Below are 12253 nucleotides of genomic sequence, written 5' to 3'. Positions count from 1 at the left end.
CAATATGAATATCAAAAGGAATTACTGCAACTGATTCAAATATACTCAGACGCATCCACGGGTTTTTAATGAGTTGATAAGATGTTCCTCCCACTCCTTTCCCTCTTCCCCAAAAGGTAAAGAACAACTCCCTGGTTCCCACCAAGGCAGGATGCCAGGACCCCAATTCATTATTCAGAAAATGGATCAGTAACAGAAAAGAATGACGAATGGATCTTGCTTTTTCTTTTCAAACTATATTTCAGAATACCAAATAAGTAAGGATAAAAAATTGATCCATATTAAAGAATTCCAACTAATAAATGCAGAAAGAATGATGGAATTCTCTCTAGAAGTCTATTGCAAAAACCATTACTTAGGGTAATGTTGGTTGATGAGGAACCTTATAAATGATGGACCAGGTATACAGCTAAGTCTTCTGACCAATGTTAACTCACTGAAGTTGGGACAAACAGATACTATGTCTCTCCCAATGAGATGCACTAGAAAGTACATAGCACCAACTATAAAGTGATCTTGCCTAGAAAAAAAAAAGAAGAAAAGAAAATTTGAGCCCTAATATTATCAGGCCTGTTGATCTATGAGTTTATACGAAATATGGGGATAGAGGCACAAGTTAAATGATACTACAAGGAAGCAATCAGCCCAACCCAGAATGTGGGACATGCTATAAGGCAAAAACCTGATGTCTCCAACAAATAAAGGGAATTAAAAGGGGGAAAGGAGTGGAAGGGGACTATTATAAATTTAAAAATATTTAAGAGACAAAGCTGCTAATTCAATAAATGTACTTCATTTGGCTCATAACTTGAGCAACTACTAAAACAAAACAAAACAAAAGACTTTGCAATTTGCAATTGAAAGAGATATCCAATAAAATGTGAATATGAACTGTGTTAAAAGGAATTAAGAAATTATTGTTAATATTTTGCAATATTTATGTTATAGGTATTTATACATACAACTAAATACTTGTTAGGAATGCATACTAAAATATTTTGGCATCTATATTTTTGTAAAAAGGAAGTTAATGACTCGGTTGGGACTAGAATCTGCTCTTATGGTACCCAGCACACACTGATTTAATTATAACCAAATTCAAAGGAAACACAAATAGTAAATTTTTTTAATTCTTAAAAAAGAGCAACACCAATCGTCATTTGTGTTCTCTCTTCCCTGCATTAGTAAGACACCATGTATGTTTGAAGACCATAGACATTTTCTTCCTCTTGAAACAACAAAGACATATAAATAGGATTACATAATAATCTTATAGATTACATTAGTTACAGTGGAGTTTTGTGCATTGGGTGAGTTAATCTCAATGTAAATAAGAAAAGTCTCCCTAGACAAAAAATATCTCACACACACACACCAAGAGCGTTTCAAATTCTCATGTATACTTTACACATGTGATATGGAAGGAATGATACACTGAGCCACATAACTTTGATTACTGTATCAGATTAAATTTAGTCTAAAGAGATAACACACAGGACAACTAAGAATCCGCAAACATACAGAGCTGAAAAATCCACAGTAAGGGTCCTTAATTACTAAAGATATAAAAGAAATGGGTGTCTAGAAAAGCAAATTCAGAATGGAGAGGGCGAGAGAACAAAAGCAAAAAAAGGAAGAACGAGAGAACAAAAGCAAAAAAAGGAAGAACAAGAGAACATAATCAACACCTCTTCCAAATCTTAACTCTCAACTTATCCCATAATTGTTAAAACACTTTTTTTAAAAGTGTGACACAAATGAAAACATACTCAAAGCGTAAAAACATAACATTGAAAAAAAAAAAAAAAACAGAAAAGATGGTCCTCAAACTCTCACTTCTCTCACTTGAATCTCCATCTTTAATGAACAGCATGAAAGAAGGACATACAGGGTTTTAAGCTGTCAGTGGTCTAAGAGCTGAATATCATATAAGCCACATGCATATTAAGTAGAAACAACAAAGTTTCAGAAACAATGACAGGTGTGCAACTTTCAGTGTGTGGTTCCACATGTAAGCAGTTTGGAAGCTGCCACTCTAGAATTCTGTACTCTGCTAAGTTATCCTTCAGAAGTGAAGGAGAAATAGCAACTTTCTCAGACAAACAAAAATTGAAAGAATTTGCTGCCAATACACCTGCCTTGGAAGAAATGTTAAAAGAAGCTCTTCAAAGAGAGAAAATGATGAAGGTCAGGAACTTGGATCTACATAAAGAAAGAAAGTACATTTAAAAAAAGGTGTAAGTAGAGGTAAAATTTAAATTTCTTTAACTTTTTTCTTTTCTTATTTTTTTTAAGAAATGGGGTCTTGCATATTGCCCAGGCTCTGGCATCAAACTCCTGGGCTCAAGTCATCCTACCACATTAGCCTCTTGAGTAGCTAGGACTACAGGTATGTGCCACCATGCCTGGCTTCTTATTCTTAATTGACCTTACAGAAGTTTGTTCAAAATAATAATAAAAACAATGTATTCAGTTACATATTCTTATATACAGATATTTTATGTATGTATATATGTGTATATAGGTATCTATGTTACACACTCATATATGCTTTTGTATAAGTGAAATGGATGACAAAAAGGAATGAGAGGGAGGAATTAGAAGAATTAGAATTACTTTATTATGAGGTACTTATACTACCCATGAAGTAGCATATTGCTATTTGAAAGAGGACTTGGATTACCTGTATATTGCAAACCTCAGGGCAACTACTAAAAAAGAAAACTTTAAAAAACAGTATAACAGAGATGCTAAGAAAGGAGAGAAAATAGAGTCATATAAAATGCTCAATTAAAACCATAAAAATTAGAAAGAGTGTAACACAGAGAAACGAAAGAACAAGGGCAAAAAATTTAAAATAGTAATAAATATGGCAGATACTAACCCAATTATATCAATAATCACTTTGAACATCAGTGATCTAAATGCACCAACTGAAAGACAGAAATTTTCAGAATGGATCAAAAAAATATGACCTAATTGTATTTTGTCTATAAGAAACCCATTTTAAATACAAAGTCATATATAATTTTAAAGTAAATGAATGGAGAAAAAGATATCATGATAACACTAACCAAAGGAAAGCAGGAGTAGCTATGTTAATTTCAAAACAGGGTAGACTTCAAAACAGGGAAAGTCATCTGGGACAAAGAAAGCCATTACATAATAATAAAGGGGTCAATTCCCTAAGATAATATAACAATCTTTAACATGTATGCATCTAACAACAGAGCATCACATTACACAAAGCAAAAACTGATAAAACTGCAAGTAGAAACAGATGAGTTTACTCTTACAATTGGAAATTTCAACACCCCTCTATCAGTACCGGACAGATCCAGCAGGCAGAAAATCAGTAAGGACATAGTTGAATTCAACACTAGCATCAATCAACAGCATATCATTGACCTGTATAGACTACTTTACCCAACAACAGCAGAATACATACTCTTTTCAAACCTACATGAAACATTCACCAAGACAGACCACATTAAACACACCTTAACAAATTTAAAAGAATAGAAATCATACAATGTCTTCTCTCAGATCACAATGAAATTAAACTAGAAATCAATAACAAAAAGATAAGAAAATCCTGAAATATATGGAGAATTAAATAACACACTTCTAAATAACACATGGTTCAAAGACTGAATCTCAAGATAAATTATAAAATATTTTGAACTGAATGAAAATGAAAATACAACTTGTCAAAAATTGTGGGATGCCACAAAATCAGTGATCTGAAGGAAATTTATAACATTGTATGCACGTATTGTAAAAGAAAAAAGATTGAAAATTAATAATCTAACTTTCCACTTTAGGAAACTGGAAAAAGAAGAGCCAATTAAATACAAAGTAAGCAGAAAAAAAGAAATAAAAACTAGAGCAGAAAACAATAAAATTGAAAAGTGGGGACTCCATAGAGAAAAAAGAAGTCAATGAAACCAAAAACTAGTCCTTTGAAAAGATTAATAAAATCAGTAAGCCTCTAGCCAGGCTAAGAAAAAGAGAGGACACAGATTACTAACATCATAAATGAAAGAGGGGCCATCATTACAGATGCCATAGATATTAAAAGGATAATAAAAGAATACCATGAACAACCCTATGCTCACACATTTATTAACCAATTTGAAATGGACCAATTCTTTGCAAGACACAATCTGCCAAAACTCACACAAGAGGAAATAGACAATCTGAAGAGGCCCATATCCGTTCAAGAAATTGGATCAATCATTAACAATCTTTGAAAACCGAAAGCACAAAGCCTAGATTAGTTCACTAGTGAAGTCTACCAGACATTTAAGGAAGAAATTATACCAGTTCTCTACAATCTCTTTCAGAGAATACAAGCAGGGGGAATGCTTCCTAACTCATTCTTATGACACCCTCATTGCCCTAATGCCAAAACCAGACCGAAATAATGACCATGTTGTATCCTCCACAGCTGAGTCTCAGTGGGCCTGTACTCTGCTCACTGTGATAATTTTCTCTGTACAAATAAATAAATGAACAAACAAGTAACAAAACCAAAGCAAAAAACCACCCAGCTGGAGAAAAGTGCAGGACAGCAGAAAACCAATAAAAGCAATGTGGAAAGAGACAACATTTCCATATGTTACTGTTTTGGAATCCATGTAGAACCTCTGGTGTGTGTGACAGGTCATGACATGGAACACTGCTTCAAGATTGAAACAGAAGCAGCATCTTTTTTCTCCCCACTGAACTAGTTATTTCCTCCAACCACAAAGTTTGGGAAAAGGAATAAGAAGAAAAAAATAAGAAAATGAAGTTTGTTTGGCAAGGAGCTGGGTCCCAGTGCACTTGGGTGCCCAAAGTGAAATTGGTAAAAATTTCCTGCTGTTGTATTTTTTGAATAGTCAATGCTAACTTTGCTTCCTACTTTCTGCAAAAGGGCAGATACAGCTTTCTTTTTTATTTTTGTATACGTACGCATATATTTACATTGACATGTAATCGTAATACCATAAAATTTATCTTTTTAAAATGTATAATTCAGTCAGTTTTAGTATATTCTCAAAGTTATGCAATAATAACCATTATATAAATCTAGAACGTTTTCATCACCCCAAAACGAAACTCAGTACTCATTAGCAATCACTCCCCATTATCCCTATTCCCCAAGAACCTCTGGTAACTGCTAATCTACTTTCTGTTTCTATGGATTTGCCTGTCCTGCACATTTCATATAAATGGAATCATATCGTATGTGGCCTTTAGTGCCTGATTTATCTAGCTTAATGTTTTCAGGATTCATCATGTTATATTAACAGTATGATGAGTGCTTCACTCCTTTTCAGGGGTGAATGGTGTTCCATTATGTCGATGTACCACATTGTGTTTATCTACTCACCAATTAGTGGACATTTGGGTTGTATCCACTTTTTAGCTGTTATGCATAATGCTTCTATGAACATTCATGTACAAAGTTTTGTATGGACATATGTTTTCAATTCTCTTGGATATATACCAAGAAGTAGAATTACTGGATCATATGTTAATTCTTCATTTGAATTTTGAAGAAATGCTAGGCTATTTTCTAAAGTAGCTGCACCATTTTACATTCCCACCTGCAATGTATGAGGGTTCCAGTTTCTCCACATTCTCACCAACATCTGTTATTGTCCACCTTTTTCACAATATCCATTCTAGGACGTATGAAGTGTCTCATTGTGGTTTTGATTTGCATTTCCCTTAAGAGTAATGATACCAGGCCTTCTTTTATGTGTTTATTGACCATGCATCTTCTTGGGAGAAATGTCTATTCAAATCGGTTGCCTATTTTTAATTGGGTTACTTGTCTTTTAATAATTGAGTTGTAACTATTCTTTATATATTCTGGGTACTAGTTCTTTATCAGAAGAATGATCTGCAAATATTTTCTTACATTCTAGGAGTAGTCTTTACACTTTCTTGAGAGTGTCCTTGAAGGACAGGTGTTTTTAAATATTGATGAAGTCTAATTTGTATTTTCTTTTGTTGCGTGTGTTTTTTGGCATTACATATAAAACCACTGCCTAATCCAAAGTCATAAAGATTTACTCTGTTTTCTTCTAAAAGTGTTATACTTTTAGCTTTCACATTTAAGTCTTTAGCCCATTTTGAGTTAATTTTGTATGTGTGTGAGGTGGGAGTCCAATTTTACTCTTTTACCAGCTTTCTTTTTGTGACACTTTCAGTTTGATTTTTGAAGCTACAGCCCTCACACCATTTACCTCAGTAGAAGTCATGGTTTCAAGGTAAGAAAAGCAGATGATGTTTTTAACCTAATGAAATTACTGGTTAAATCACAAAAGGGAAAAAGTACTGTGTCTTGGGAGGCCAGGCTCAGTGGAGGGGGCTCCTCACTGTGGGTGAAATGTGACCTGTTACAATTTCTCTATGATCCCCAATCACTGGGGAGCCGTACACAAGGGCTGATGAAAAGCAAGTCCCAAAGCCAGATTCCATCTTAATTCTACAGGCTGTGTGCCTTTGAGTCAAGTTATTCTCTTTTCTGTGTATCAGATCCTCCCCATCTTAAAATAAGAAGAGAAAACATAGGGAATCTGCATAGAGTTAGAAGGATTATGTGAATGAATATAGGCAAAGCACTCACAACAGCATATGGCACATTGTGAACGCTCAGTACCTACTAGCTGTTATTATCAGGAAAGATCCCATCATATTAATCCTAAGGGAATAGGTTCCTATGTCTCAACATAATAGCAGAGTAGCGTTTGGTTGGGTGATGTGGCTGTCATGATGACATCACTGATTCTCCCAGGTGGCTGCCTCAAATCTGAGAACCTTAAAGAGCTTGGGGACCACTTGATGCTGATGGTCATCTTTGTCCTGTGTATAAGTCAGTCTCTGTTTTGTTTTCCACAGACCTACACATTTACCAAAGGCAAATTCTAAAAAGGTCTGGGCACAGTGGCTTATGCCTGTAATCTCAGCACTTTGGGAGGCTGAGGCAGGTGGATCACCGGAAGTCAGGAGTTCAAGGTCAGCCTCCCCACATGATGAAATCTCATCTCTACTAAAAATATAAAAATTAGCCAAGCATGGCGGCACGTGCCTGTAGTCCTAGCTACTCAGAAGGCTGAGGCAGGAGAATCACTTGAACCCGGGAGACGGAGGTTGCAACGAGCCGAGCTCATGCCATTGCACTCCAGAGCCTGGGCAACAGAGCGAGGCTCCATCTCAAAAAAAAAAAAAAAAAAAAAAAATCTAAGCAGGTGTCAAATTTTCCATCCTGCAAGAAAATAAGACTTCAGTTGAATTAAGTCATGTCCTACTCTCCTAGACTCAAAGCTGCTTTATATGTATTCTTATTTTCTATAGTATTTTTGTTTCCAGGTCATTTAGCAACAGTGTTAAAACCCCTTTGTAATGCTAAAGACAGAGGGCAGGATTAAGTCTTAGTCTCATTTGTTTTCAGAATTTTCTGCATATGTTTCCTAAATTTTAGAAGACACTATTCCATCCATGTAAACCCACATTATATGCAACTTTAAGTCTTCTTCCAAGGACTACCTTTTACACAGTCAATCCCAAATTATCCAGATTTGGACAAGTTTCCATTCAAAAGTGATGTCCATCCAGTTAGAAAGCTTCTAGAACATTTTCCTTCCTACTCTCACCACTGTCCCATCAATTAGTGTGTGTTTAGCAATTGCAAATTACTTTTAGTATTAGCATATGCACAATATAATTAGATGGGGAAACCTTCTGGGATTAAATCATGTCTTGGGTGATTACTGAGTTCTGACAAACATCAGGATTCATTCATCCATAGGAACATTGCTCTCTTTTCACCTGGAAGGTATGCTACTCTACAATGCTGCCGTGCTTAAAAGAGTTTTCAGAATTTCTCTTATGAATTCCTCTCAAAATCTGTTTGTGGTCTGTGTACACACATCACACACAGTTAATATTTTATACCTTTTTAAAAAACTAGAAATGGGATTATTCAGCTTGATTATTCACCCACTCCACCCTCCATCAAGGGCAACATTTGTCCAGGTTCCAGTACACTCTTTCATTTCCTCTGGACACCTCTTGTGAGTCATTTTAGTTCAAACAGAGCTTTGTCTGTAACAGGCCCTATTTCATCCCAGAGCTCAAGCTGAGAGGAAAACAGCCTGAACTCCACCTTGGGGACATTCCTCATTCAAGAAAACACATTTTCCTCTTCCAAGCTGAATTCAATAAGAATATACTACAATCTCTCTAGGCTAATAGTAAAGCCACCGGGTGGGGTGAGGCCACAGGGCCAATGCCGACAGGACAGCCCGTCCTCCCTTAACTCTTTTGTGTGGTACTTCCCCATTCGTATCCTCCAAAGGGCTGTTTGAAGATCTAATTTCTCTAGTCTCAGTGAACTCACATCCTAGTTACAGCCTCAGTGGAGATTAAAAAAAAAAAAAAAAATCTGGCAATGATTCTTGACATGATAATATTTGACAAAAAGGAAGCACTGAGGAATTACTTCTCAGGCCAGGTGAGGCTACCAACAATCAGCCTCCTGCAACCACAGGAAACAAGTCAAAGAAACTAAACTGAAAAGAGCTTTTCTGCTAAAGAAAAAAGAAACAGCTCCTATGGGTGCACCAAATATACTCAGTGAGTGATTCCCCTGACCTGAGACATCATGGCACAGTCTTTCTGTAGCGGAGTAGAATTGGTGAGCGGTCTACACCACATGGGCTTCTGCCCAAGGAGGGGACTCACCATCCCCGTGTGTCCGGGACTGTCCCGGCCTCAGCACTGAAGGTCCTGTTTTCAGCGGTCACCCTACTTTTCTTGGCTCCCTGCAGCTGGAAACCCAGCTCTTCCTCCTCAAACCCGGCCAGGATGAGAGATGGAGCCAGAAATTAGCTAAGAGGCAAGGAAGAAAAAGGCAGCCTATCCCTGAGGCAGAACTTTCTGGGCCTTGAAAAGCTTTGCCTGGATTGATTAAACACATTTCTCAAAGGCAGGAAGCCCTTCTTCAATTTAAACACCTTGAGCTGTTCAACCAGGGAGTCCCCAGCCTCACAGAAGCCACAGGATCACATTCGGGGTTGGGTGTAGACTTGCCTACCAGCCCAGTGGAAGACACTCTAACTCAAACTTTCCAAAAGTTTGGTCCTCAAGGCATCTGCATTAAGATCACCCAGTGAGACTGGTACAATCCAAGTTCCTTGGTCCACTCCACACTTGCTGGATCCAAATTCTCTAGTAATACATTTCCAAAATCTCCATTTTTAAGAAAGCCCCAAATACGACCTAGTGACTGTTGAAATCCAAGGACTGCTCTCCTTACTACTTTTTTGTTGTAGTTTAAACACAGGGTTTCACTCTCTTGCCCGGCCTGGAGTGCAGTGGCAACATCACAGCTCACTGCAGCCTCAAACTTCTGGATTCAAGCAATCCTCCCAACTCAGCCTCCCAAAGTGCTGAGATAACAGGCATGGGCCACCATGCCCAGCCCTTAGTACTTCTTATTTCAAACCTTCACCCTCATCACCCACCACCAAGAATCCTCAGAGTCAGCAAAAGCAGGAGAGAGGTGAACTTGTCTTTGGATCTTCCCCACTGCTCCTTCTGTATCCCTGTCCTATTTCAGCCTTCCAAGTTCCCTCTCACCTTCCTCTTCACTTTCTACCCTACAGCTGGACAAAGGTCGCCAAAGCCTACCCTACTGTAAATTGTCTCCATGTTCCAAAACCACCTCCACTTTCTCCTTCCCGAACAGCAAATCTTTTATTCACGCAGTACATTGCAGTCTGCTGTTAGGAAAGCAATCTGGGTAAATTAATTCATATCTAGAGCAAAACGACTGATACAACTTCTTACTCGTCTCTGGACGGAGGAGTTGCTTATTGCCCCCAATGAGTCATGGATTGGTAGAATTAATGGACATCTAGAGACAATATTTTTGGAGTGAATAGGTTCTTCTTTAAATCAGTGCTTTCTGGTGACTTCCCTGACTGGCATAACATTTTCTTAATTTGGCAAGGAAAAATCCCACTAAGTTAGTTGTTAGAAAATTCCTTATGCCATTTGTCTACAGGAAGTGATTAAAGCATGATCTTTGATCTTAAGTAGATATAGGTCTTAGTCCTGACTCTTTCACTTACTGGCCATGTGACTCTGGGCAATTAATTTAACCTTTTACTTGTGAAAGTGGAGATAATTGTAACATTTATCTCAAAGGGTTGTTAAAATCCAAAGAAATAAATTTTTTCAAAGTATCTGGCATCTGGTACTTAATAGTAATTGTCATTATAAGAGTCCGTATATAACAAATATCCATCCAAACAACTGCTGCACTCAGTTAGCCATAGCTATTCTTGCATGGTTAGTCTTCCTTGTTAACTGTTCATATAGCCTTGGCATTTATTTATAACTCTGAAAAACTGAGAAAATATCAGTCAGGACCAATCTGGCTTTGCCCTGGGCAAGTAGAAATCTGTAGAATTATTCCAGTTTGCTCCTGCTTGGTGTCTAAGAACACCAGGGCTACTGCTGCCCCATTAGGTTTTCTGTCTTTAAAATCCACTCAAGGTCATGGTCACTGAGGTTACTACCTCCTTGGCCACTCCTGATAGGTGGCACAACCTAAGCTAAGTGAAACTGGAAGTGAGCCAGGTATGCCTGTAATCCCAGCACTTTGGGAGGCTGAAGCAGAAGGATTGCTTCAGGCCAGGAGTTTGAGACCAGCCTGGGCAACATAGCGAGACATCTCTGCCATCTCTACAAAAAAAAAAAAAAACAACAACTAAACCAGCTGAGCATTATGGTGTGTGCTTGTGATCTCAGCTTCTAGGGAGGCAGAGGTAGAAGGATCACTTGAGCCCGGGAGACTGGGAGGTTGAAGCTGCAGTGAGCTATGATCACACCACTGCACTCCAGCCTGGGTGACAGAGCAAGACCCTGAAAAAAAGAAAGGAAAGAGAAGGGAAAGGAAGGGAACGGAAAGGAAGAAAGAAAGGAAGGAACTGGAAGTGGAGAGGAGCCCAGCATGCTGCGGATGGTGGGTGTCGCGATTTCCAGTGGTCAGTGGTCAGCTCCTCCTTGCCAAGTCCTCCTCCTAGAGGGTAATGATGTCTATAACCCTAAAGAACAAGGTAAGAGGGAGCATGAATCTGGCTTCCAAAAACAGTAGAAACCAAAACAGTCTTATATTATTGGGACAGCGGACAGCACTGTCCCAACTCACCGTAAACACTGCAAAATGTGTGCATGTTCCGCTGGAAATGTCCAAGATCAAGGAGAAACAGATGCATCCAAGGAATGGCCTCTAAGGTGGAGAGGAATGATGGCTTATGGATTCCCACCAAGCTCAACACAAAGAAGCCAAGAAGGTACAACTGAGGGGCTCTCCCAGGAGACAGACAGAAGAAATCTTTATAATAAATGGACTGTCCGCTATGCCTCTACCGTGATTATAAGGTAGAAGAAATATATAATGAATATAGGCAATGTACAGCTATTAGAGAAACCAAAAGAGGGGTCAGGGCTCAATAAAATGTCATTGGGAGAGGTGAGGCAGACCAGAATCAATGGATGAGGACAGAAACAACAAAAACGGGAAGTGTGAATAATAAACATTATAAAAAACTATACTCCAGGTGCTATGTTATGTGTTCCAAAATCAGCCTAATCCTCATGACAACCTTGCAAGGTTACCCACAGGAGGCCCCGAGAGGTTTGGTAACTTGCCCAGAGTCACACAGCTAAAAAACTGCAAAACTGCAATTTCAACCCAAGTGCAGCTGATTCCAAAACATGTACTTTTAGTAACGACACCAAACTAAACTATTAAAAAAAAATTAATGGACAGAATATCTGCCAAGAAAATGGAGAGTGATTACTATTATTCCAGACACTCTAAGTAAGCAAAATTAAATTACCAAAAGTAAATAGCACATCGTAATAAATAATGGCCACTATCCATGACTTCATGATGTTCTTATACGTGATCTATTCCTACTTTGATTGTATTTGTTCATTTGTAATTTAGTTCTCAAATCTGTTTGAAAGCAATTCAACAACAAAATTTAAAAGAGCACACTCAGTCATCTCTAGTTACAATATGTACACAGAGCTCTCAGATGTTAAGAGTCATGGCTGGCGTAGGAATTTTTTATAATCATGTTACATAGCACTAGTGGAACTTTCTGGGAATCTAAGTCAAGCTCTAAAACCTATAATTCAAAGTAACATGAAGAAATTAGAGAAGGGCATTTTCATTAGCATG

The 12253-nt window shown here is 37.9% G+C and overlaps 2 protein-coding genes across 3 annotated transcripts in view; both read right to left on the bottom strand.

Moving 5' to 3' along the window:
* The window catches only part of LOC105480053 (nebulette), a 379519-nt gene that overhangs the window by 331126 nt on the left and 36140 nt on the right, over positions 1-12253 (bottom strand). The gene's annotated exons all lie outside the window — the stretch shown is intronic.
* LOC105480058 (uncharacterized) overlaps positions 1-12253 on the bottom strand; it is a 53628-nt gene that overhangs the window by 15534 nt on the left and 25841 nt on the right.

This window comes from Macaca nemestrina, chromosome 9 (genome assembly GCF_043159975.1).
Source record: "Macaca nemestrina isolate mMacNem1 chromosome 9, mMacNem.hap1, whole genome shotgun sequence".
Classification (NCBI taxonomy): domain Eukaryota; kingdom Metazoa; phylum Chordata; class Mammalia; order Primates; family Cercopithecidae; genus Macaca; species Macaca nemestrina.
This window is presented reverse-complemented; position numbering and strand designations above follow the sequence as displayed.